Below are 14489 nucleotides of genomic sequence, written 5' to 3'. Positions count from 1 at the left end.
ATTATTTTTTTTTGGGAGGGGGGGTATAATTCTCAGAGCACAAAATTAGGATAGGCTTGAAAATAGGACCACTTTCTGTTTCCTCCTAGTGTATACATTTATGTGTATGTATTTGTGCAGCATAAATCTAACCAAAAGGCAGCAGAGAGCTGTACAGGGGTTCTTGACTAAAGCAGAGCAGTGTTGGAGCAGTCCTGATGGGGCAGGGATGTTGTCCAAGATCCTGGGTGCTTAGATGGAAATTAAAAAAGACGCATAGATGGAAAAGGTCTGCTGCTCTTTCCCCCACTCTTTTTAGATTGCAAACTAATGCTATCATGGATATTCGTGTGCTGACAACCACCAGATAGTGAAATTTATTACAAGACCAGCCGGTATATTGGTCATGATAGCTTTGTAAATGATGCAACTGTTTTTGAAGAAGGTTTAGGACAACATAAGATAATCAGACCTGTAAGTAGGCACAACAGTGTGCCTTTGGCAGCACCCTTCATGGAGACTCACAGGGCTTAATTCAGACTTAAGACAAGTCTTGAATCAGTAATGCTTTTCCTTTTTTTTTTTTTTTTTTTTTTTTAAAGTTTGCAACCTCTGCCTCCCAAAAGGCCACGGGGACGAGAACTGAGGCCTCCGCCACATTCGTGCCAAAGGCTCTCAGAGAAAGAGAGAAAGAGAGAAAGAAAGAGAGAGAAAAAGAGAAAGAGAAAAAGAGAGAAAGAAAGAAAGAGAAAGAGAAAGAAAGAGAAAGAAAGAGAAAGAAAGAGAAAAAGAGAGAAAGAGAAAGAACAAGAACACCACGCAGCCATGTACAGCAGCCACAAACCAGGGTCACTGTTAGAAATGGTGTTTCTGGTTGTCTAGGGTATGCACCTAAGCCAGCAGAACCCACCACACTAGTCGATGGTAAGGGAGCTACTAACCCAAGCTAACCCCTGCTCACCCTTTTGGTAGTTTGGCCCAAGCAGTCAGGCTTATCCCAGAGGCAATGTATAAAGCATTTGCACAACACACACACTCCAGTGACACACTAAATACACCACAAGAGACTCCTCACAAACGTATATGAAAATAAACTGTATTTGTATTAAAACAGACCAAAAAACAAACAGTAATTACTTTGCCAACTAGGGATTTGTCATACCTCACATTGAGTGTAATACATGAACAAACAGCTTATACGTGGTAAGCATCATGAAATACATTACTGTGCATTTAAGGCAGTCAACCTAAATAGTACTCGCTGTCCTGAACAGTGCAAGGCATAAAACATACTACAGGAACACTGCAGGCATAAAATGCAGCAGATCATGAATACAACACATGAATCATGTACATACTTTTCAACATATGCCGGTTTGTCCGGGATAAAACACCTCAGGTATTATGTTAACATAGGGCACAGCGTCTCTGACCGCCTATTAACCATTACACTGTAATCTGCCAGTATCCTGCCGCATACGATATAACCCGACAGGAGTTTTGGCGCATCTGCGCTCCTATTCCAGGGAATATGGTAAGTCCTTTGAGAAAACTGCCCAGCGGCTTCCTGGTTGAGGGGAGGGTTTCACAGAAAGATGGGTCCCGCTGCATAAAACATGCCCCCTTGTGCCTGCGCCCCAGGGACGCTTTATCCAATGAAAGGGGGTAGGGGTGAACACACCACAGAAATCTGCAAGGAGGCCGCGTTGGGTCCCCTGCGCATACTGCAGTAAAGACAGTTACTCACAAATGTGTGAGGTGGTTGACTGACAAGACCGTTTTTGTATAAATGCTTTGGTGGACATTTCAGTGCATCAGGAGCTCTTTTGGACCGCTGAGTAGAGACCAGATCAGCCTCGTCTCCAGGCGGGACTGCCCATGACCCGCAGGACAGCTGCTATCCCCACACAGAGGCGCTTTAGATCTTGAGCAAGCCTCGCACACAGGGCCTGCGGGGAGAGTTGTGCTGGGGCTGCGAATGATGCTCAAGGAGGCAGCAGACCAGCACGCTTGTGTAGCAAAGTGGCAGAGTCCCCAGCAGCCAAACAGGTCAGCAGAACAGAGCCCAAACAGTCTAAGTGGTGATCTTTGCTGGCAGCACAGCAGTCCCATGGTGCAGCATGTAGAGTCAGCAGCATATGATTACAAGTTCCACACAATGTCTCAGAGCATGGGGTACAATCCCTGTACTTGTACTCAAAATGTCTTTCATCAAGGGGGTACTTCAAAAGAACTTTAGAAGTGCATAACACCCTCTTTTAACCCCAGCCCTGGCTCCAGACATCAGTAGGGGGTAAACAAACACTGTGTGCGGGCAAGACACAGCCTATACAAATGTAAGTGCGTCCCGCCTCCCTCTCTCCTAGCCCAGGAAGACCATTCAGTATGCAGATGTAATCCTGATACACCGCCAGCCTACTTGTGTGATGGCTGTCTGGAAAGTAAGCACAAAGCCCAGCTGTCCCTCTACTCCAGACGCAGATCGGTGTCAGGCTGCAAAGCACAAGAATGATAAGCACAGTGAAATGCCCACTTTCTAGAAGTGGCATTGCCACAATAGTAATACAAAATCCATCGACACCAATGAGCAGGATTTCTCACTACCATTCCAAACACAAACATGCCCATGATACCCCTCACAGATCAGAAATGACCACTTAAGTACCTAAAAGAGAATTCCCAAAAGGTAGCCTATGAGAGGAGCAGCACTCACAGCAGTGAAAAGCGAAATAGGCTGTTTGTCACTACTAGGACATGTAACAAACATATGTCCTACCTTTTACATACGCAGCACTCTGCCCATAGGGGTCTACCTAGGGGTGATTTAGGTGTGGTAAAAAGGGAGTTTAGGCCTTCGCAAGTAATTTGACCTGCCAAGTCAATGTGGCAGTAAACTGCACAGGCAGCCACTACAGTAGCAGGCCTGAAAAGTTTAAAAGGCTACTTCTTTGGGTGGCATAATCAGCGCTGCAAGTCCACTAATAGCATTTAATTTACCAACCCTGGGTACATGGTATATCAATTTACAAGGGACTTGCAGGTAAATTAAATAAGCCAAATCGGTGGAATCCAATTATACCATGTTTTAGGGGAGACAACACATGCACTTTAGCACTGATTAGCAGCAGTAAAGTGCCTAGAATCCTAATGTCAACAAAAGAGGTCAGAAAAATGAAGAGAAATGCAAAAAAGTTTGGGGATAACCCCCCAGAAAGGGCAGTTCCAACAGTCGCTGAAGGATCTCGGCCTTTCCAGCGATGAGGAGGATAATGTCAGTGGCGCAGAACCAGCCATGGAGGATCGGACATAGAATTCCCCAAGGGGAATGCTAAGGAAAAGCATGCAACGAAGGATATTGAAAAGAGGCCCGAAAAAGGTCAAAAGAGAGCTGAAAGGCTCAGAGACTAAGATCCCTGAGAAAAAGTTGTACAAGACAGCCCAACTTCTAAGAAAATGACGATCCAATGCCAGCCGCAAACAAAATAGGTCCACAGGGGTGTGGAATTTATTAAAATATCTACTTGTCCAGGGGACAGGTTGCTTCTCAAATCTACTTGTCCTGTAAAAAGATCTACTTGTCCCTTTGGTGCCATGTAGTGTGGTGACAAATTATGGCAGCAATTAATAGCCTCTCTGATTATGCCAGGGCTACTACCATAGTAGGGCTTGAATACTTGGAGTTTCAATCCCTACTGTAGCAATTTCCTTATTTTGCCACCTTTCTGCAGATCTGCATACTGGGGCTGGAGGAAGCAGTAAGCAATAGTTTCAGGGCTGGAATGCCTTTGAGTCTGCAAACCTACTAACCTGCATGTTTTAAAGATTTTTACCAGCTTCTCTCTAATATTTTTCCATAATAAGAAAGGTTGGACATTTACTCCTGACAATGGCAGAATTAGAACTTCTTCCAGGGTTGGGAAGAAAGTGGCTGGAGGGAAAATGAACTTGCAAATGCTCAATAGATTTTCACATGAGCAAATCTACACATCGTATTTACCCATGCTAAAATACAGTTCACAAATATTTTATAGGGGTACGACATATACCATGGGTGCACTTTTGTGACTTTCTTTAAGAATTTGGGGCCACATGTAGGTAGGTTCAGATTTGTGACCTGCAAATTGCGAGTCGCAAATCCGAATGTAGGATGGTGTCCTTGACACCATCTGTGATTCGCAAGGGCTTTGCAAATGCCCACCTCATGAATAATCATGAGGTGGGTCGCAATTTGCGACCCCCCCCTCGCGAATGGTGGCCTGCTGGAGACAGCAGACCACCATGTCTGTGACTGCTTTTCAATAAAGCAGTTTTTTTTGTTTGTTTTTGTAATGCAGCCCGTTTTCCTTAAAGGAAAACAAGATGCATAACAAAAACGAAAAAAGAAACGTTTTCGTTTCATTTTTTCAGAGCAGGCAGTGGTCCGCAGGACCAGGACCACTGCCTGCTCTGAAAACATGTTTACAGTGACATTCACAATGGGGAAGGGGTCCCATGGGGATCCCTTCCCTTTTGCGAAAGTGTTAGCACCCATTTGAAATGGGTGCAAACTGCGATTGGTTTGCGCCCGCGGTCACAAAACAATCCTACATTGCACTGCGAGTTGCAATTAGGAAGGGAACACCCCTTACTAATTGCGAGTCGCAAACCCGTTTTGTGATTCGGTAACCAGGTTACTGAATCGCAAAACTGGGTTTGTGCATCCCAATGTGCTTTTTGCATGTCGCAAACAGCGAAAGTCGCTGTTTGCAACATGCAAAAAGCTACCTACATGTGGGTCTTGGTCCCTAATTAGGTCTGGTGTTAACAAAGACATTTTGTTTTTATTAAACTTCTATTTCTCTCTCTTTCGGCTGGCTTTACTGTGAGTGATCGCATTCTGCTCTTCCACAAGGAGCATATTGCCACACAAAGTAGTTTTGTTCAGTGTCAGGAACTACAGTGGCAATCAGTGACGTAACGAAACTGGAGGGTGCCCCTTTGCAAAGAACATGGAGGAGCCCCCTCTCCAGACTCACCCAGGGCAGGTACTGTGCTGGAGGAGCCCCCTGGAGGGCGGCTGCGGGGCTTTGTTATGCCGCTGGTGGCAACGTGTGCTTTAAGAGTTCAAAAACTTTTTTGGGGGTTTTGACAATGTTTGTTACAATGTTGAGGGCCTGGTAGCTCCCACAACAATAAAGTGTTACAAAAGCCATGTCAAAACAAGACACGCATTGATGAAACTAAAAGACTTCTAAAAATATGTTGGATCAGTTGGCTTTGTCAGTGTTTGTTTATTTTCATGCTTCCCATAATCGTGTTGAAAATGGTTACACTGATTTTCCATTAGAAATATTTTTGGGAAATACTAGCATGCATCAACACATTTAACTAAATGACACTTCATTTGCATATAATCAGAGAGCATTCTGGGAGCATTATACTTAGCCTAAACTTTTCAAACATGTGTGTACACGTTTTTTTTTTTTTGTACTGGAACCAACGTCAGTAGTGAAGTGTGACCTTAAAACATTTATTTACAGCACTCACCCTAATAATGAAGGCTTTCAAATAATGAACCATAAATACAAGTTCGAACAGCATTATCTTTTGGAAACACATTACCTCAACTGCAGAGAATTCCACTCTCTGTAAACAGGCAGCCAAAGGGTTTGTGCTGCAGGGGGTTGGGCCTACGATAGGAATTCCACATCACTGGTCCATGGATCCTAGTCCAGGGATTCTGATGAAGACAGACTGTCAAAATCAACCAAAACCACCTCAGAGCCGTCGACACCATCCGATATTAGAGACAGAAATGGTAGTGCAAGCAGGAGTTCGACAACACTCTAAAGGAATTCAGAATTCCAAGTAAGCCTTCCACAACCACAGATGTCAGAGGAAGAAGCTGCCTTAGAAGCCCCAATGGCACCAGAAACTCACATAAAGGAGGCTGAGGAAGAATTCTACAACCCCGAAGGGGAGGAGGCAGCAGGAGGCTTTGAAGACAAATGGAATGACCTCGTCACAGAGAGCCCAGAAGAGGAGGTTGATAACTACCCCTCGTGACCTTTGCCACCTGGCATCACGCTCTACAATAGCCTGGTAAAAAGGGCAGTAGAAACCTATGGAGTGGCACTAGAGAAAGAGATGGAAGACTCTTGTTTTCTCCTGGAAACTCTTATGCCATCAAGCTAGGTGAATCTATACCTCCCAATGCTACCTAGCATATAGGACCAAGGCAAAGACACCTTTAACGAGCCAACTACATCAAAAGACGTACCTCCCCAAGGGTAGAAAAGAAATGCAAACGTTTATCAAAGGACCTCAAATACATCCAGGCGAACACAGTGGCAGACAATCATCGTCACAACTACCAGATGGCGAAGTAATGCACACACCTTAACATGTCCACCTCCAGAGAGAAAAAGCAAGTGATGTGATATAGTAGGGGGGGGGGGGGGGGGGGGGGGGAGATGGAAAGGGACGCAGCGACGCAATGGTGAATCTCAAATTCCAATGCTCTCCGTAACAGATATGGCCACCAACAATGGGACAAGATTGAGGAGCTAATGAAGAATTTCTCAGAGGAAGATAAAAATAGAGCAAAAGGAATTATTCAAAGGGGAAGAACATTGCCAACACTTGCTTAAATTCAGCACTGGATGCAGCCATTACACCCAGTAGACCAATGTGTACAGGTACAATCCTAAGGAGACCTGCTTGGATCAGGATCTCAGGTCTCAAACAAGACGTCCAGGCCACTATCATAAATAAACCAGTCCCTGGTGATGCACTGTTTGGCAAGGAGGTAGACGAGTCATTGCAACTAACAAAAAATGACAATGAATTTGCAAAGGCAATGGGTGCTCTAAGGCACAAAGGCACTTTCAGAAGTTGAGGAAATACCCCCATAAGGGCCACAGGAACTTGGAACAAAAAAAGGAGCAGAAAAATCTTCAAGAGTGGGTCTTTGTTGTGGTGTTGGCAGCCTTTTTTCTTTTTTATATACAGTGCTCTTGGTCAGACACAAAATCTAGAGTGCAATCCTAACTGGATTCTTCTCATTCTTGCCTTTGCTGTACCTGAGCTGAAAGTCTAGCAGGTCCCTGGCTACTGATAGGCTCCTTTTTACTCTGAACTCCTCCTCACCAAGTGTGAAGTCATGCTTCGACAGCAAACTGGGCAGGGATGGTGTTCTAAAGGAATACTTAGAACTTTCTCCCAGAACATCTCTTTGTTGTATACATTACACATCTTTGGTGAATTTACTTTGATTCAATGAGAGGCAGAGTAATGCCCTACTTCTCCCGAGACTGCCTTTGCCCTTCGTCTTCAGCAGGGATTACTTCAGCAAACGTTGCTGCTCATGAGCAAGTAAACCAGTCCAGCGGTTTTCCCCTAGAAGTCTCATCCTTTAGCAGAGCTGTGTCTCTTCTCCTGTATAACATGTCATGTTTGTGGATCAGTATGCACAGCAGGTATATAATCAAGGAAGCAAAATGGTAATCATGCTCGCTGACAGCCCTTTTCTTAGCAAAACTGTAACTATTTATTGTGTAAGAATATCATTATACTATCCAATGAGAACTCTTCTCCTTTCAGGTAGGTTACAGAGCTTGGGAGAATGGGAACAGAAATCCAAGGGCCCACATGATGACATTTCAAGGTAGACTTTCCGTTTGCGGGTCTCCAGGCACAGAAGCTTGCACTTTCAGAGACACGTATTTTTATCACAATTACATAGTTGCATAGATGTCAAACCTCTGATTCTTAACCTGTCGTCTGTGGACCCTTGGGGGACCCACACGTAAACAGGCAGTCGGTGACTGTTTAAAAATTGCAGAGAAATAACGAGAGCAAGCATTGGAAGCAAAAGTGACAAAGTGATGTTAGAATCGCAAATACTGCTTTCTCTTGGAAACACAACTGCAGATTGAAAGTTCCCATTAAAACCTTTTCGCATATTTGTTATCAAATTCAATTTGATACTTTATATTTTGTTTATTTCTTTAATAATATTTACTGGTTTCAATATTTTGAGTGTTTGGTCGAGGTTCAAATCGTAGAAATTGCTTAGGCAGGAATCCCTGGATTGATGTTATGATTCAGAGGACCACAGGCTTCAAAAGGTTAGGAACCACAGTTCTACACATTACATTTAATAAACAATGCTAAATTTTATATAGCATTTTCTTTGATGTAAACTTGCGGATCCAGTAGGGCTAGCCCATGAGTCCCAGAAAAGATGACTCATCTATGCAGCTTCTTGGTTTGGGCCATCAACCTTTGGAGCATACAAACTCAACAAAGTACAAAAAATATGTTTACCACAACTGAACACTACAATCGACAAAAGGTATTACTTAAGTGTATACATTTTGGAGCATGTCCTTACACCATTTCAAACTGTATTTCAGCAAGACCTCAGACTTTAAAAGTTAGTCTTCTGGCTTCTCATCATTAAGGACAACATCCATCCACAGCTCATGAGCTCAACTTCAAGGTTGTGCACCCTATACCTTTCCAAGAAACAAAATACTGTATTGCTGATTTTTCTTTAGATAGGGCACATGCCTAACCTACCACATGGTGTCCAGTAACTGCACCCAACCCCATTGAGCAGCAATGACATGTCAATTTCTTGGAGAAAAAAAAATTCCACATTCGTCAACTAATGCCAAGATACGAGGAAATCAATAACTGAGACACTGCTACCCAATTAATACATATACACACACATACATGTACTCACGGAGAAACTGATAAGCACCACAAACAGTAAAACAAATGCACTATTTTAAATGTTTGGTTCATTTTCTACTTGTGTCTGGGCTCACTGTAGAAAGTGATCTAGGATTTCAGTGGATGTCAAGGAGAACTCTCGGCTATGGTGACTTTGCCACACAGAATGAGTCTGGTGGCTAGGATTGAGTAGTATCTTTGAGATCTAGCCTGGACATAGCAAATGTGAGTAAGGGGAATGCAATATAAGATGCCATATATGACACCAGAAGCATAGCACATAAGCTACTTACCTTCAGACATATTCTAGTTCCAGATTCCTTACCTTAGAACACTGAGGTTGGGGCACCAGAGCTAAGGACCTGAAGGGGAATCCCTGCCCAGCAGTATAGCATGAGCTTTGCATGTCTCCTAGATAAGCCTTGGCTGCTCATCCACAGCTGCCTCTAGAGAGCCTGGCTTCTAGACACTGCCTGCACTACACTTATAGGGGATACCTGATATAAGGTGTAAGTGCCTTAGGTAATAACCACACATCAGGCCAACTTCCTACAGCGCTCATTCCACCAGAGCAACTGGTGCTACCACAGCATTAGCACGCAGAGTTCATGTCCTGGATATCTGACAGGCAGCAACATGGGCATCCCTGCACACGTTTACAAAGCAATACTGCCTGGAAAGTCAGGTCCGCAGAGACAGCTACTTTGGTCATTCAGTCCTGCAGGACTTTCTAGTATGATCTTGATTCAAGCCTACCACCGAGGATGGCATTGCTTGGGTATCTATTCTAAGGTAAGGAATCTGCAACTAGAAGTCTCTATCAGATGAACAAGTTACTTACCTTCGGTTATGATTTATCTGGTAGAGACAAATTCTAGTAGAGATGGTACGTTTTTCCACCGCCTTCCCTTTCTTCGCACCCACATATCCAACAAAGAGTTGATTGTCCACCTGAAAATCTTTAGTATGATTTAGATAGAACGCCAAAGCTCTTTTTGGGTCCAGAAGGTGGAGTCTCTCCTCCTCATGGGAAGGATGTGGGTGTGTGTAAAAAGTAGGCAAGGTGAGGGACTGGCCTACATGAAAAGGCGTCACTACCTTGGGAAGGAAGGAAGCCTTAGTGAGCAACAACACTTTGTCAGGGTGCACAGACATAAGTGGAGGCTTAGAAGAAAGAGCTTGAAGCTCACGTACTCTGCGAGCAGAAATGATGGCAACAAGAAAGACTGTTTTGAAAGTTAGGAGCCGTAAAGGACAATTGTGCATCAGCTCAAAGGGAGAACACCTTGAGTAAGGACAAGACTGAGGTCCACTGAGGCATGATAAATGGAGTGGGAGGAAATAAATGGGTGAGACCTTTAAGGAATCGATTGACAGTAGGAGACTTGAAGAGAGTGTGATGATCAGGTAAACTAAGAAAGGCAGAAATAGCCGATAAAAACCCTTCAAGGGTTCCCAAAACAGAGCCCTGCTGGGCTAAAGAAAGTATGAACAAAAGAACCTGAGAAGGAGGAGCAGAGACGGGATCAACAGATTTGGTGGTACACCATGCCACAAATTTATGCCAACGACCGGCGTATAATGTTTTGGTGGCTGCCAAGATAACATCGCAGACTTCAGGTGGAAGATCACAAGTTGTCAACTGCCACCGCTCAATCTCCACGCATGTCGGTGGAGATTGGACGGGTTCGGTGGAGAACCGTCCTCTGTTGCTGCAGCAGGAGATCTGCCCGAAGAGGCAATCTGAGTGGAGGATAGGTGGTCATGCTCAATAGCTCTGGATAGCATACTCTCCGTGCCCGTCCGGAGCCACCATGATAACTTTGGCCCGGTCATTCCTTGAGTGTTATTGAGAACTCTGGGCAGAAGTGGTATAGGCAAAAAGGAGGGCGGAGTTCCACACGAAACGAAAAGCGTCTCTGAGCGAGTGCTGCCTTGGAAACTCCAACGCGCAAAACAGCTGACATTGCACGTTCTCTGCGGAGCCGAACAGATCTAACCAAGGCTCTCCCCACTGCTGAAAGACCTTGTGCCACCTCCGGATGGAGACAGCATTCATGATCGGCTGTGCATTGGCGGCTGAGTTCACCTGCACTGGCGTTCAGAGAGCTCACCGGATTATGAACCACCAGGATAATGCCCTGATATTCCAGCCATGTCCAGAGGTGTAGTGCCTCCTGACAAAGGGTCAAGGACCCTGCTCCACCCTGTTTGTTGCAGTACCACCTGGCAGTAGTCTTGTCCATGAACACTTGCACTACTTTCCTTGTGAGAGAGGGAAGAAATGCTTTCAACGCAAGCCTGAGTGCCTGGAGCTCCAGAAGATTGATATGAAGCCCAGACTCCGCTGGAGACCAGAGGCCTCTGATCTCCGCCTCTCCCATGTGGCCGCCCCCAACCCAGAAATGATGCATCTGTCACTATGGATAGATCTAGTTGGGAAAGGGAGAGAGATCTGCCATGGACCCAATGCAGATTCGAAAGCCACCACTGCAGGTCCTTCGCAGTCCCCGCCAAGACCTGGACCATGTCGAAGAGATTTCCCTGATGCTGCGCCCACTGGAAATTCAAGTCCCATTGCAGAGCCCAAATATGCCATCTGGCATGTGTCACTAGCAGGATACAGTAGGCCACGAAGCCCAGCAGCCTTACTGAAACCCAAGACACAGGCTGAAAGATCAGAATCATAGCCTGAATATCTTGGATCAGCTTTTCGGGAGGATAAGACCGAAACTGCACTGTGTCCAGAACAGCTCCGATGAAAGGGAGCATCTGAAAGGGAGCCAGGTGTGACTTTGGCAAGTTGATAGTGAACACCTAGTGAAGGTGGTAGAATACTTTCTGGGGCGACTCCGCCTTCAACAGCCAGTCATCAAGGTGGAGGAAGACAAACCCCTACCCGGCGTAAATGAGCTGCAACCACCGTCATCACTTTCGTGAACTCCCGAGGGGCGCTGGTAAGGCTGAAGGAGAGCACGGTAAACAAAGTGCTTGTGACCTACCACGCATCGCAGGTAACGTCTGTGGGCAGGCAGGATGGGAATGTGGAATAAGTACAACGCTATCATCCAGTCTCGCAGGTCTAAGGCAGACAGGACCTGAGCCAGGGTGAGCATTTTGAATTTCTCCTTCTTGAGGAAGTAATTGAAGTTCTGAAGGTTTAGGATAGGATGCAAGCCCTTGTCCGTTTTCGGCACCAGAAAGTAGCGGGAATAACAACCACAACCTACTTCTGGCAGAGGGACCTTCTCTATGGCTCCCTTGGCCAAGAGAGCTGTGACTTCCTGACCGAGAAGTGGCAAATGATCCTCCCAAAGATGGCTGACTGATGGTAGCATGGCTGGTAGTGAACATTTGAAAGGGAGGGAATAACCTTTTCGAACTATCTGCAAAACCCACCTGTCTGTATTGATGGATTCCCAGTGGGGCTGGTGATGGCGAATCCTGTTGCCAGCTGGAGCGTAGTGAGAGGACGGACTAGTAGGGTTTGGATGCTGCAACAGGGGCAGGGGTGGACTGGGCAGACCTCTGGTTCCCTCTCCCCTGGTGGATTCTGCGTCCTCGGCCAAGCAGTGGCTGAACAGCAGGGGTGGCTGGGATGGGGACGCGACAGGGAGCCCCTTCTGTGGCAACGAAAGGGGCAAAAGGTGGACTGTTTGGGGCAAGGGGCAGTGAAAAGGCCAGGGGACTGCGCCACTGCCCAGGAGTCCTTCAACTGCTTCACGGCCGAGTCTGCCTTCTCTCCAAAGAGACAGTAGCCATCAAAGGGCCTGTCCATAAGAGACTGTTGGACAGTCCCCAAAAAAGATGTACGCAACCAGGCGTGGCACCTCAAGGCCACCGTCGTTGCAACCGATCTGCGCCTCATCTCTCCCATCAGTGACGGCTTGGGAGACTATAGCACGGACCTCCTCCTGTATATGCAGCAGAACCATATCCCACAGAGTGCGTATAGCGGTCCAAAAGGCATGCGGTGTTCATAGACCGCAGTGCAAGACTGTAGAAAGAAAAAAAAACTTCTTCCCAAATTGTTGCAGCCTTTTTGATTCCCTATCCGGGTGTGCAGAAGGGAATGCTCCAGAGGAAGGGGAAGCCTGGATGACAAGACACTCAGCTCTCAGGCGTGGGGTGTGGTTTGGGACAGGAATTTAGGGTTGTTTGGGGCAGGCCAATGGCGGCGTGTGATAGCCCTGCTCACAGGAGCCCCTGTGTTGGGTTTGGACCAAGTACCCAAGAAGACATCTGTGAGGGCTTCATTGAATGGCAGAAGGGGCTCAGGTAGGGAAGCCCTTGGCTGAAGCACCTCTGTCAGATTTGACCTGACCTGAACAGTAGGCAACGCAAGGACCTCAGCTGCCCTACTGACCACCATAGAATACGTTCCCTCTTCCGTAGCCATGGTAGGAGAAGGCAGCATGCCAGCATCAGTCCAGAGAAATGTCCAGGCCACTGGTCTCACCCAACTCCTATGCCCAGTCCAAATCAAGGTCATCCTGGTATTCAAAAGGGTCCAGGGACTCCTCCAATCCTTCCCCGAATTCGTGCCCATAAGAAAAAAAGTCAAAATTTAACCTGGGGTGAGTAGGCCCCATCGAAACCAGAGATGGCGTTGTCCGACGCTGTTCCGACTCAGTCGTCAGGATGAAGATCGGGTCAATGTCTATGGTGGGCACCACTGACGCTGGGATCATCGACAATCGAACCGCCGCTGGCGAAGGTCTCAGAGGTACGAACGGCATCGGTGCGGATCTGCAAAGGGATCTGGAGGGGACATCGGTGGCCGGAGCGGAAGCAGCCGGCGTGGAACCCGAAGGTCCCCCGACTGAACCCCTTGGGCCCAAAGGCGCCGTATCAGAGTTGGCAGGCCCAAAAATGAGGCGCATGGCCTCATTAAACTCCTTTAATTGGGCAGGGATTGTTCCGGTTCCTGGAAATTCGGAGAAGCACAGAGCGGACCCAGAAGCAGGCTTTGAAGACCGAGGCCTCGAGCGTATATGCTCCTCCCGCGTCACATCAGCCGAGCGACGGGGTGAAGTCGAAGGGTGACGGGACCGCTTCAGCTTCTTACCTGTGCATGAATACTTGGTGGAAGAAGAATGGTGATGGGTCCGCGAGCGGTCTTGAGACTTTCCCCTTGAGCGAGATCGGGACCTATGCGGAGTCGAGTGACGGGCCGCCATGAGCTTGAGGGACTGATTCCTCAAGGCCTTCAGGTGCATGGCCCGCCACTCAGAGCACAACTTCGGGTCGTCTGTCGCGCTCCAAGAACCACAACCAGAACCGATGCGGATCAGTCACCGACATCACACAGTGACAGTTCTCACATGGCTTGAAACCTGTCTTCTGGGACATCTCGACGCAACAAAAAGCTCAACAACCCGGTTGAAATCGGTCAAAATGAGACCAGGGTAGCCCTCTCTGGATCAACGCGTGGCATGGAAAGAAAAGAACTGAAGTCCCTGCGCTGATGTGTCTATGTACTACTCCCAATGTCATCACTGCGACACTGATGCCAATGACGCCTGCGGAGTCGACCGACACCACCTACTGACGGGCAAGTTTTATTACTCAAAGAAAAAATCTCCAGATCCAGTCTGACGCCTGGGGAAAATTCTAAGGTAAGGAATCTGCAACTAGAAGTCCCTAGATAAACACTGACAATGGACAATCGAGACTGTTTCATTAAGTTGCATATTTTTGTATCCTTTATTTTGCTTTCGGGTTAATGATCACAGACGCATAATAAGTCAATTGGCCAGCACAAAAGCACAATGTCTATTTTGGCGGTT

At 46.7% G+C, this 14489-nt stretch overlaps 1 protein-coding gene across 4 annotated transcripts in view; it reads right to left on the bottom strand.

Moving 5' to 3' along the window:
- The window catches only part of CDCA2 (cell division cycle associated 2), a 418898-nt gene that overhangs the window by 87681 nt on the left and 316728 nt on the right, over positions 1–14489 (bottom strand). The gene's annotated exons all lie outside the window — the stretch shown is intronic.

Source organism: Pleurodeles waltl, chromosome 11 (genome assembly GCF_031143425.1).
Source record: "Pleurodeles waltl isolate 20211129_DDA chromosome 11, aPleWal1.hap1.20221129, whole genome shotgun sequence".
Taxonomy (NCBI): domain Eukaryota; kingdom Metazoa; phylum Chordata; class Amphibia; order Caudata; family Salamandridae; genus Pleurodeles; species Pleurodeles waltl.
The sequence above is the reverse complement of the archived record's forward strand: the minus strand, read 5'-3'. Positions and strand labels throughout refer to the sequence as shown.